This window comes from Chenopodium album, chromosome 20, assembly GCF_948465745.1.
Source record: "Chenopodium album chromosome 20, dcCheAlbu1.1, whole genome shotgun sequence".
Taxonomy (NCBI): domain Eukaryota; kingdom Viridiplantae; phylum Streptophyta; class Magnoliopsida; order Caryophyllales; family Amaranthaceae; genus Chenopodium; species Chenopodium album.
In genome coordinates this window covers 11,725,098-11,738,534 of record NC_137853.1, presented here as the reverse complement: position 1 = coordinate 11,738,534, position 13,437 = coordinate 11,725,098, and positions in this window count along the sequence as shown.

Below are 13,437 nucleotides of genomic sequence, written 5' to 3'. Positions count from 1 at the left end.
ACAAAGAGAGGAAAAAAATGCTTTCTCTCTCTAGTTTGCGAAAACGCTCTCAAGGGTCATCAAGCAAGGGGGCCTTAGGAACCTTTGTTAGTGATTTTGTAAGCTTTCTTTCTCAAATTGTTTTTCTTTTACAGGTATTCAGTCGTTGACTTTCGTTCTTTGCCCTGTCCCGTTTTCGTTCTCTTCCTTTCTTCTTTTCCTTTACTGTCCTTTCTTGCAATATGGATAGTTCTATTCTTACAGTTCTAAAGCCAAGTTCTGTTATTAGTGATAATGAAATCTATAATAGACAAGGAGTTCATGTTGCTCGTGATGATCAAGAGAGTCATGCAGATGTTGTGAAAGCTATTGAAGATGTTCAAATGATGGATGAAGTCATAGTAAGCTCGGATGTCATAGTAAGTTCTGATGTTCGACCTCCTCCTTTGATCAGACAGTCTTTTCGTGAGGCTGTCAACGCTTCAACTCAGTGGTTTTTAGAAGCTCAAAAAATTGTAATTAAATCTTCTGAATGGGAGGATGAGGTTTTACCCCCCACCTGATCCTTTAAAAGCAGTCTCTTTTTAAAAGGATACTCTAGCAAAATTAAGAAAGCCATGGAAATTAACTTTGATGGGAAAATGCTTGGGAATTTCGGTTAGACTATCATTCATAACCCAAAGGGTTAGAGCTAAGTGGAGACCAAAAGGTTCTATTGAAGTTATTGATCTCGGGAAGGATATTTATCTATTTAGATTTTCTATCCAAGATGATTATGAATGAGCCATGTTAAGAGGACCTTGGTTTATTTTAGATCATTATCTAATGATAACCAAGTGGAAACCAAATTTTAAACCTTCAATGAACCCCTTTGATAGAATGACTGTTTGGATATGTTTCTCGGAATTGCCAGTGGAATATTACGATAAAGAAGCTCTCTTCAATATAGCAAAATTAGCAGATAATCCTCTCCATGTTGATTATGCTACTGATCATCTTGCTCGTGCTAGATATGCTAGAGTCTGCTTAGATATTGATCTAACAATTCCTTTAGTTACCAATGTTTGGGTTGGCAATGGCTAGCAAGCTATTGAATATGAAAATATATAATTTTTATGTTTTTCTTGTGGAAAAATTGGCCACACTAAAGAAGAATGTAACCTAAAGGTGAATTTAGTTAACAAAGGAAAAGGTATACTTTCTACCTCTATTTCTACAAACAAAGAATTTTCAAGTATTGAAAAGTCTTCATCATCCACTACCCATGAAAAGTCTTCAACTCCCACTACCCATGAAAAGTCTTCTTCACTCACTCACCATGATTTAGGGGTCCTGGTTCCCCATATTTCTTCAGAGTATGGCCCTTGGACTATTGATACCATTAAGAAAAAATTTAATCAAACAAAAACTACATTGAAAAAAACTAATACTCCTTCTCAATATTCTATTATAACTAGTCCAAACCCAAAATCTAATTCTGGTACTAAGCCCAATCCAACAAAGCTCAATCCTCACATAGCTCCTAAGCCCAGTCTTAATATCTCTAAGTTTAGATCCCCTCAAGATGTTGGCAAATTAAAAAATCAAGCTACCACTAATCATTTTGCTCTTCTAGATACATCTATCTCTAGTGTAACCAATAACAATTTAGCCAATAAAATAATGGATGGTAATGATGAGCATTTACTCGAAAACAATCAACAAAATCCCAAAAATCTTTTCTCCAATTTTCTATCCCCACACGCTTCCCCTTCTTCTTCCATTGCTCCACCCCAAAACCTCAATTGCCATTTGGCAATCTGCAACTTGGCTACTACCATGGAGATACATGCAAACTAGAGTTTATCACAATCAGCACGGCCCGCTGGCCCGCCCGACCCGACCCGATTTTGGGCAGAATTTTCCGGATTTTAAAAAAAAGTTTGGGCGGGTTTGGGAAATGGATTTTATGCATTTTTAGTTGATTTTTTTGCCCGGCCCGAAATTGGCCCGAACTAGTTTAGGTGGGTTTGGGCACACGTTTTTCGGCCTGAAGCTCGGCCCGGCCCGGCCCGAGAAATGGGCAAATTTTTTTAGCCTTGGCCCGGCTTGCCCATTAATCACCTCTAATGCAAACCCTTCAAATTCCTCTATATAAGTTCAAAACTGAGAACTCATGATCAACAAAGAAACACAAAACACTGTAAAACTAAACAAAGAAAACAACACTAGTGGAGAAGAACAATGCCAAAATACCACCAATCCGACCTCCGCGTTGATCTGTCAAAATCACCTAGAGGGAGACCTTAACCCCCTCGCTGCAACAATAACCATTCCCTCCGACCAACCTCTCACTCTCTTCATCGAACAACCACATCCTCCTGGGACTCCCAATTACCCCAGCTCAGCTATCTCGATGCGCATGCCGTTCCCTCCCCTTCACCAAAATCCCTCAATTCCGACCCAATCAACATCTCAATTTCCGTTGAGACCAGCTCTATCACTGGCACAAATAACCAAAATTGTTTCGTCTCCACCGACCCCTCCAATTCCTCTGCTATGGTCGTCGATCGAATCACCTCAGACTCCGGCCAAAATAGAAATGATGTACAACACCTTGCTTCAAATTACCAATATGATTAACTCCCAATCTCACCTCAATCCTCCGACATCGCCACCTCCACCACCTCAATCAGTTCGACCATGGTATCAACAACCGAGTTACCCGAACCACGATCTCGTACTACCCCCATCCAACCCTCTAATAATCGATCTCACTTTGGGAAACAGCGAGCAAGACTTAGAAAGCCCAGATCACCTTATGAAAATTTTCACGATAAAAAAAGGGATAGTGGGTTTACAGATAGAAGTGAATTTTTGGGAAACAAAGAAAATGATCAGAGAATTGGATTCGATGGTACTCCCGCTGAAAGTGCACGACATTGTTCTGTTGAATCGTGCGATGGAATGGAAGGAGTGGGATCGATTTGATGCTTTGTTCTGCAATGGCATGCCGGTTCCAGAATTTCCAGATCTTAATATGAAGATAGTGCTATTGAATGTAAGGGGAGCAACAAGGAATAAGTTTATTCCTCATGCTTGGGAGGTAATTGCTATTCACAAGCCTAGTGTTTTTATCATTCCAGAGACTAAGAGTGATGGTTTACGTGCTGAAAAAGTTGCTAAGTTGCTTGGTTTTAGTGATTTTCAATTTATCAGTCCTAATGGTCTTAGGGGAGGAATTTGGTTGATGTATAATAACAATGTTGAACTGATTGATAATGTTGAAGGACACACCAAAAATTATTTCCATGCTTTGTTTATATTCACCCTTGAAAGTAAAGAGGTATTTTTAACTGTTGTTCATGCCCCTTCTTCTCTTGCTCAAAGACATAAACTATGGATTGATTTGATGAACTCGCTACCCCCTTGATAACACTCCCTGGTTGTTCTTTGGGGATTTGAATGAAATCACTAGACCTTTAGAGAAGTCGGGTGGTCTCAAATTTAGACAAAGTCAGTGTGCTGATCTTAATAAGCTTGCTGAGGCCGCATGCATGGTTGATCTAGGGTTCTCTGGAAACCCTTTCACTTAGCATAATGCAAGGGAAGGTCTCGAACTCATTCAAGAACGACTTGACAGGGCTCTAGGGAACCCGAGTTGGCTGAATACCTACCCTAATACTCATGTATCGCATCTTGCTCGAACCTACTCTAATCATTGTCCTATTTTAATTACTTTATTTGATAATCGTAAAGGTGGTTCTTACCCTTTTAGGTGTAAAGCTGCTTGGTTAGAGCATTGTGATTTCTCTGCTTTTTTTTGTTAAAAATTGGGATTTGCATAATTTTGATTTCCTTAGAGGCAGAACTGAATTTCTAGCTAATATTAAAAGTTGGAATCATGACATATTCAGAAATATCACTAATAAAAAAAAAGGAGGTTGGTGGCTAGGATTGATGGTATATAAATTGCCCTATCTAAAAAATATTCTAGCTTTCTAGTCAATTTGGAAAAAGATTTGCCTTTTGAATTAAATCAAATTTATAAAATTGAGAGAATTACTTATGCTCAAAAATCTAGTTTAGATTGGAGGAAAAATGCAGATTGCAATACCAAATATTTTCATTTACTTGCTAACATTAAAAAATCTAGAGGAAAAATTTTATCTTAGCAAGATAATGACGGAATTTGGATTAATGACTTAGTTATTTTAAAAGATATGGCTAGAACCTAATTTCAAAATATTTTTCAAAGCATGGATATCAATGTTGATCTGATGAATAGTTATCATTACCCTAAACACAATTAGCTTGTTCTGAACCTAGATTTAGTCTGCCTCCTATTATGAATGAGATTAAATCAATCCTTTTTCAAATGGATCCTTTTAAATCTCCTGGCCCTGATGGCTTACAGCCTATATTTCTTCAACATCATTGGTCTTCTCTTAGTTCCTATATCACTAGTTTCATCTCTGATAGTTTCACTAAAGGTTCCATTCCTAATGCCATTAATGATTCTTATATTTCTCTAATTCCTAAGTGTGATTGCCCTATTACTATGAAGGACTTTAGACCTATAGGTTTATGGAACTCTATTTATAAGATCATCACTAAATGTATTTCTAATCGATTAAAACCTATCAAGGATGACCTTATAGGCCCCTTTCAATCAAGTTTCATACCTAATAGGTCTATTGAAGAAAATATCATCATTATTAAAGAAGTAGCTCACCATTTTAATAAAGCTTCTAATAAAGCTAACCTTATGGCTCTTAAGATTGATCTTTCAAGAGCTTTTGATTGTTTAGAATGGGGATTTATTAAAGACACTCTTCTTAGTATTAACCTCCCTTCTAATATTGTCAATCTTATTCTTAGTTGTATTTGCACCCCTAGGATCTCTCTCCTTTGGAGTGGTTAAATTACCAATTCTTTTTCCCCCTCGAGGGGAATAAGACAAGGGGATCCTCTTTCTCCCTATATTTTTGTGCTTTGCCTTGATCGTCTAGGTTGACAATGGTTCTTGGAAACCTATGAAAATTGCTAAAGATATTAACATTTCTCACCTTTTTTTATGCCAATAATGTTTTTCTTTTTGGGAAAGCTACCACTAATAATATTAAAATTATGATGGATGTACTTGATCACTTTAAGAGTATTTCGGGTCTCTCAATTAATATCCTTAAGTCCTCGGCTATTTTCCCTAAGAAAATGAACCATAATTATGATGTTTGCAATATTACCAATACTACCAATTTTGGTAAATACCTAGGTATTATCATATCTTAAAAAAAATGTTTAAATCAATTAGATTACTTTCCCCTTTTGGATAAAACTTGTGCTAAGATTAAAGGTTGGCAAGCTAAATTATATTGTTAAACATGGCCGGAAGATGTTCCCTTATTAAATCTATTTTAAACTCAAATCCGGTTTATGCTATGCAAACGAGTATTTTGCCTATTAATGTTATCAATGAACTTCAAAAAAAATGTAAACAATTTATTTGGAATATAGTTAATCACTTAATCGATCTAAATATATCCCAAGGACCAATTGGAGATTGGTTTGTGATCTGATGGCTAAAGGGGGATTAGGTATTAGGGATTTGAAAAGATGGAATATTTCTTTCATGGCCAAGCTAGGATGGAAAATACTTACTCAAAATAATAAGTTATGGATAAATATTCTAAAAAATAAATATCTTAAATATTCAAACTTCTTAGACTATATTCCTAGATCCACTGACTCGGTTATTTGGAAAGACATTTTGGCCGGAAGAGATGTCCTCAAAAAAGGAGTTATCGTGAATATTGAAGATGGTAAAGATACTTCTCTTTGGTTCCATCATTGGATAGGCGATTGTCCTCTATATCTCATTCCTATTATTCATGTCCCTAATTCTAAAGGCCATTGGCGTGTGTCTAATATTATTAGAAATAATGAATGGTGTTTAGATAGTGTTCTTCACATTATTCCCCCTGACTTAATTCCTTTCATCTTAGCTTACCCCTTACCTAAGCTTGTGCATGTTTCAGATATATTAAAATGGACTCTCCACAACTCTGGTAACTTTAATATTAAGTCGGCCTATAAGTCAACTTCTTCTTTTAACCTTAACACCTCTTTTCACTAGTAGAAAAAACTAAATGACAAGCGGTTCAAACCCCCTAATGGCAAGCGGTTTTGAACCGCATGCTCTTGGGGGGGCTTGCCAATAGCCTTTTAAATGGCAAGCGGTTCAGAACCACTTACCATTTGTAGAGAAAGGGCAGCGGTTTGGCACCAAAACCGCTGCCCATTATGCCTATAAAAAATTTAATTTTTTTTTTTTTTTTTGTTTTTTTCACTTAAATTCATACACAAACAAAATATATGTAAAAACATTAATATTTTCATTAATTAATCTTTGTAATATTACAATTTTATTAAAAAAAATATTAAAAAAAAAATACAAGATCCATGCGCCACCAGATCCCAGCCTACCACCACCACTCACCAGATCCATGCGCACCACCAGACCAGGCCACCACCATACACCACCACCACCATACACCAGATCCCAGCCCACCTCACCACCAACACCCACAAACCTGTAACCCACCTCACCACCAACCCTTATAAACCCGTAACCCACCTCACCACCCAACAAAACCAAATCCCAACTCCTTATCCCGTATCACCACCACCAGCCCCCTTATATCGTATAACCGCCACCACGAAGCACCTTAACCCAACTTAAATTTTTAAAAAAACCATCTAATAACCCACCACGACCTCCACCCAAACCAGATCCGCGGCCATGAAAACGACAATTTTGGCTTGAAATTATGGTTTTAAAGGTCAAATTCGACCTTGAAAACTCTAGATCTACATTTTTCATGGTCGAATTTGACCTAAAAAACTTGAAAACCCACACGCATGCATGAATTTGCTCGAAATTTGCTCGAATTTTCTCGAATTTGCTCGAAATTTCTTGGAATTGTACTCAAAATTCGCTCGAATTTAATTGGAGGGAGACAGAGAGTGAGTAAAAGATCAAGGAGAGTGAGAAACTGAAAAATGGAGGGAGTGAGAAAGAGATCGAGGAAATCGAGTGAGCAACTGAGAAAGAGAGGAGAGGAGAGTGAGAAACTGAGAAATAATGGAGAAAGGAGAGAGGAGAGAGAACTGGTGAGGAGTGAGAATGGAGAAAAGAGGCGTGAGAATAGGTTATAAAAATGGGTAGGTTTTTTTTTTAAGGGAAGCGGTTCACGGGTCAAACCGCTTGCCATTTACAAATTTGCAAGCGGTTCACCCAAAACCACTTACCATTTACATTTTGGCAAGCGGTTGATCCAAAACCGCTTGCCATTTACAATTTTAGAAGGGGAATTCCATAACCGCTTGCCATTTGGGGCTTCCCATTTACTATTTTCTACTAGTGTTTCTCTCTTCCTTTGCTTGGAAAAACACGTGGAAAGTTAAAGTCCCTTAAAAGTATAAAATGCTTATTTGGAATTTAATTAGAGATATCCTCCCTGTAGGAAGTACTCTCAAAAGAAAAATGATCTTCTTGGAGCCTATGTGTATGCGATGTGAAGCCCCTTTAGAAGATACTATTCATCTTTTCAGACATTGTCCTAACTCTTCTGCTTTTTGGTCCATGGTTTATCTGAAATTTAAATCTTTTAATATTGATTTGTATCGTTTTTACAATACTAATCTCACAGACTGGTTGAATTTTAATCTCACTAATAGGTTTTCTTTGAAAAAGGTTTTTACAGTTGCTATATGGCACATTTGGAACACTAAGAATGTTGCCATTTTTGAACAAAAAATGGTTTTTTTAATTTATTCAAACTACTTTTAACAAATTTTATGTTGATTATATTTCCTGTTTGAGATTAATCCAAGCTGCTGCCATAGATTCTCCATCTTCCTCCAACTCTCAGATTCCAAGACTTTGGGCTCCTTCTCATAAAGGGTATCATAAGCTTAACACTGATGGCTCTTGGCTGGTGGAGGGGGTGGATAAGGTGTGATAAAGGCATCTGGGTCTCTGGCTTTGCTTCGAAATTTGATGCTCTCTCTGCTGCTTCTGCTGAACTATTAGCTATTAGAGATGGTTTACTCCTTGCTTGGGACAAGAAAATCAAGTTCTTAGAACTTGAAACTGATGCTGACAGTCTAAGTAAAATGCTGAAAGACCCCAAGTCCTTTGAGGATGGGGACTTGGGCAATATTATTTGTGATTTTGCTTCACTCTTGTAAAGGGACTGGGAAGTGACTGTTTTCCATGCAAACAGATGTGTGAACTTTGTTGCAGACAGACTTGCAATGATGGGCAGAACCAAATACAAGACTGGTGAAAACGTTCCCTTCTCCTATCCTCCTCCTGAAGTCTATCAGACTTATACTTCAGAAGTTCCAGAAATGCAGACTTTATAGCTCTTCTGCACAGCCTTTAACTCCCAATGCAGCTGTCAAAACCACTATCTTTTATTTTGCTTTCTTATATATTGTTGTTTTATGTACTAGGATAAACTTATGTTTTAGGATAAACTTAGATGATTTGGAGTGGATTAGTATGCCCTCTGATTATCGTTTTTCTGGTCTATTGATAACTTTCGACAACCTATTATCCTCTTTTGGCCTAATGGCTTCCATCAGAAGCATTATCATGATATAGCATAAGTAGTATCCTTTTTGTGTTAAAAAAGAGGTGCGTCAATTGCTGGTTGAAAGATTTACTCACTTTGAATTTGACCGATTTTTGTGTGCATTTTTTACCATTATTATCTTCAACTATGTTAAGTTACGATATATAAACTTATTTTTGAAAATTTTGTTCTAAGTTTAAACTTACAAGGCCCTACATGTTATTTATCTTTCGTATATATCACAAATTTATTTTATTTTGACCATATGATCAATAAGTAGTCGGATTATGAAGAACAAATGTTGATTAATTTTTCAATTGAGTTTCAAAATTTATTTTCAATTTACATAACTAAATTATTGCTTGTTTAAAAAGGTTACTTATAATATCACTAATAAATTAAACTAATTCTTGCAGCCACGAAACGACACATTTGATGACATGAAAGTGATCATATATATATCATATCACTAATACATAAAGTCGGTCTCGCAGTCAGGCTACGAGATAGCGACGCTTGGCATTCCAATTTTTTGCCTAGTGTCGCACCACGTAGGCGACAAATAGGTATTATTGTGATACATGAGATGCTAAATAAGTGATTTTTGGATATATGGATTAAGATAAAAATGTTGTATATACTCCCTCCGTCCCCTTTTGACAGTCCCTTATGGGCAAATTATAGTTCCAAAATGTTCACCCCATTTGCTTTTTCAAACAACCATTAATATTAATTTTTTACCAAAATTCCCTCCAATTTGCAGCAATATTTGTGCAAATTTAATTTTCTTATGTAATTTTGTTTTTCCATGTACTTTTATTACTTTCTCTCTCTACTTTTTTGCATACCCAATGTCAATTTAGTTTTTCAATGTACTTTTACTATTCTTATTTGTGTTTATTATTTCCCATGAAGAATGCCCATAAGAGACTATCAAAAAGGGACGGAGGGAGTAGTTTTATTATCACTACATTACTAATATTTCATATATACAAAATTAATCATAAATTTTAATAAATATCCTATAACTCGGTTTTGATTCCATCATAAATTTCGTTTCAAAAGTTGTTTAAAATAAGATTTATTTATAATATATTTAATTTAGTTAACAAAATAATAGAGAAACAGTAAAAATAAGTTTTAATTAGTAAAAATAATTTTGGTTTGGTAAAAATATTTTCAATTTAGTTAAAATAATTTAAGTTCAATAACAATAATTTCAAGTCAATAATAACATAGATATCTATTTACAAACAAATCTACAAAAAGTCCATTATTCTATAAATAAGCAATGGGATTCCGTATGTCGTGCATTATCTAAAGGGATTACATGATAGTATTAATGGGCATTCAAGTCAAAAAGTTTATCCTAATTGAATTTTTATTAACAATTCGGGCATTGCCCGGGCACAAAATTAATATATTATAAAAAAAGAGGTTATTTTAGAGTTTTATTTTTGAGAAACTCTTAATCTTATATAATATAATTTATAGTTTTTAATACATATTTTATAAAATGAAAATTTTTGCATCATATTTCAATTCGTTATCATAAAATTCATTTTAAAAATTGCTTTATAACAAGATCAATTATGATATATTTTAACCATAGTACTTTATTTAAATGATACTGAATAATTAGTGCTCACATTTAATTAGTTTGATAAATCACATTTTAAATATAATCTCACTTTTACAGAAAGAAATTTCTCTTTGTAGGTCCACTCAGATAAGAGAGAGAGATGGAGTGAAGGAGATCGAACAAATCATTTGATATGGGAAAAGAAAGCAAAGATTGGAGGGGCGTTTTTAGATTGAAGAGAAAGTTGGAAGAGGTTTAGATGAAGAAGATGCAGTTAGATTGGGCTAATGAGGTACTCACAAAGAGATTCTTTGAGAAGCCATCTGTCTTCCCAAATATTGATGGATTTACCATCCCCCACATCCCACATTAAGCTTTTTTCAAACACCGGCCAAGCCTTACCAATCCCTTTCCATATGTAAGAACCTTTATTAAAGACTGTTGGGTTCCTTTTTTTTCAATGTATTTTAATTTTCTCTGATTATATTTGCTGCCCATCCCTTATTATTAAAGATGGTCCAACAAAGCTTAGTCAAAGCTATGATGTTGAGGTGTTCATGTTTAATGAAACCCAAGCCCCATCTTTCTTGGAAGTTCAAATTTTATCCCAGGTCATCCAACTAATTTCCCTTAACGACTCACCACTCCCACCCCATAAAAAGTTCGAAAAGATAAGGTCATGGTGACAGGGGGAAAGAAATATCTATTGTATATATAGTGCCTAGGGATCGATTGAATGGTGGATTGGATCAGAATTGTTCTTCCTACTTTTGTCATAACCTTAGCTTTCCACGAAGCTAGTCTTCAACCAATTTTATTAATAATGAATAGGAGGTTTCTTTTGGATGGTTTTTCGAAAGTCAAGGGAAAACCAAGGTATTTAACAAGGTCAGAGGTAGCCGTGACATTAATTAAGTTCCTATTCAAACTCATCAATAATAGAAGGAGTGTTTTTTGAGAAGAGAATGGAGCTTTTCAGATCATTCATTTTTTGCCTGGAAAGGCTGAAAAACTCGTTCAGAGTCTTAACGAGGGAGTGAAGGGTGTTTTTATTTGTTTGGTCAAAGAGAAGCACATCATCGGCAAAGAGAAGGTGAGAAATTTCAGTCTTCACTCCTCTAAATCGAAATGGAGACAAGTTGTTTTGGCATTGAGAGTGTATCATTCTCAAGAGTCCATGCAAATGATGAAAAGATAAGGTGAAAGGGACACCTTGTCTCAACCCGTGACAAGGGTAGAAAATGTTTGGCAATTTTCCATTTATGAGGATAGAGGATGAAACTGTAGTAACACAATTCATGATGATAGTCACAAAATCATTTAAAAATTAAAGAAAAGAAGGAAATGGCGGATGAAGGACCACTGAAGTTTTTCATACGCTTTTTCTAGGTCTAGCTTTAATGCAAAGTCTCCTTTCCAGCCTTTTCTCTTCTTTTCCATTGAATGGAGAATTTCGGAAGCAACAATTGGTTTCAGTTTCCCTTCCTAACATGAAACTATTTTGATTGGGTGAGATAATGGATTGCAGCCGAAGCTTAATCTTATTCACCAAATTTTTTGAAAAGAATTTGTAGCAAGACCAAACTAATAGGACGAAAACTGGAAATTTTGGTCGGATTTTCAATTTTTGGGATTAGACAAATGAATGTTATATTAATATATAGCTGGGGGAACTTGTTTATTTGCAAAGATTGAGGTGATTAGATTACAACAATCCTTATTCACGATTTCCCAATTCATCTGGAAAAAAAGGCATGATAGCCATCTTCTCCAAGACCTTTTAGCCCCTACAGAGAAGAAAGCTTCTTTCAATTCAAGTAGAGAAGAGGTTGAGGAACAGGAGATAGCATGGATAGAAATCGGATTAGGAGGCAATGTTGGAGGATTAGCGGAACAATATGAGTGAATGTGGACGTGGATTTCTTGAGGACCATAAATCCATTCACTCACCTCATTCTTTAGAAAAAAAGATTTTATTTTCCTTTTTCCGGGTTGTGGCCGAAAGATCAAAGAAATGGATATTTCTATCACCGTTGATAAGCCAATCCGTTCTAGCTCTTGCGGCCCAAAACATTTCCTATTGATCTAGAAGGAGATTTAACTCACTTGAAAGGGAGCATTCTAGAACAAAAAGAAACTCGTTTAAGGGATTTTTCTCAAGTGCTTTTTGGGCCCCATTAATTCAGGCTCTTATCTTTTTTTTTTTTTTTTTGGACAGATCATGAATATCAAAGTTCCAAGTCTTTAAATTTTTTGTAAAACAAGTTAATTTAGAAGGCAAAGTTTGTGGATCACAGCCCAATTGTTCGACATGAAGTGACTAAAACCCAGGTCCAGCATCCACATGGGCTCGAATCAAATCAGATTTTGGCCTAGGATGTCGACTCGGTTTTCCAAATTTAACAAAATCGGGTTATGATCCAACGACATTCTTGAAAGATTTTGAACTACCCTTTCAAATACATTTAGATCCAGTTGCATGTGGATGGCCCAAAATCTATCCAAACGCTAAAAAAATTGGGTCTTTTTTTTCTTTTGTTTAACCAAGTATACTTATGGCATGTGTAGCCCAAATCTATAACGTTTGTTGCATTTGTCCGTAGTATCCTTATAAGCTCTCATTTGGCTAATAGGTTGAGGATAACCTCCCCATTTTTCGTGGCTAAAACAAATATCATTATAATCCCCACAAACAACCCAAGGCAAAGAGATATTGGACTTTAGATTTATAAGGTCAGTTCACACATCTAATCTAGTTTTAGGACATGTACTAGCATATATTACGGAAATCAATCATGGCATGGATGGATCTGTGCTCTTTAGATATAATTTGGATGTTGTTCACTCATGAGTTCAAGAGAATGAGAATCCCCCCAGCAAGGCCCATCGGATCGACCACCTCAAAATAATTGAGCTGCAGATTGTCAACGATTTCCTCCACTCCTAATTTTTTGACTTTTGTCTTGATGAGGATGACAATCTCAAGGTTATGGTCCTTTAGAAGTTGATGGATATTGCGCTTGAACCCACAACGCGCGATACCCCTAGCATTCCATAGAATAATTGACATTCCAGGCTTCATGAACGAGAGTTTCGCCATCTCCTACCTGGACTGGTATGAGGCGTAGTTGTCTAAAGTTATGTAGTGGCCCAAGTAATAGCTGTATTTCTTTAGGGTGTTGACTTTGATCTACACCCCTGACATCTGCTTGTTGGAGTTCTTCACTTTATCCCACGCAGAGTGAAGTTGAAGTT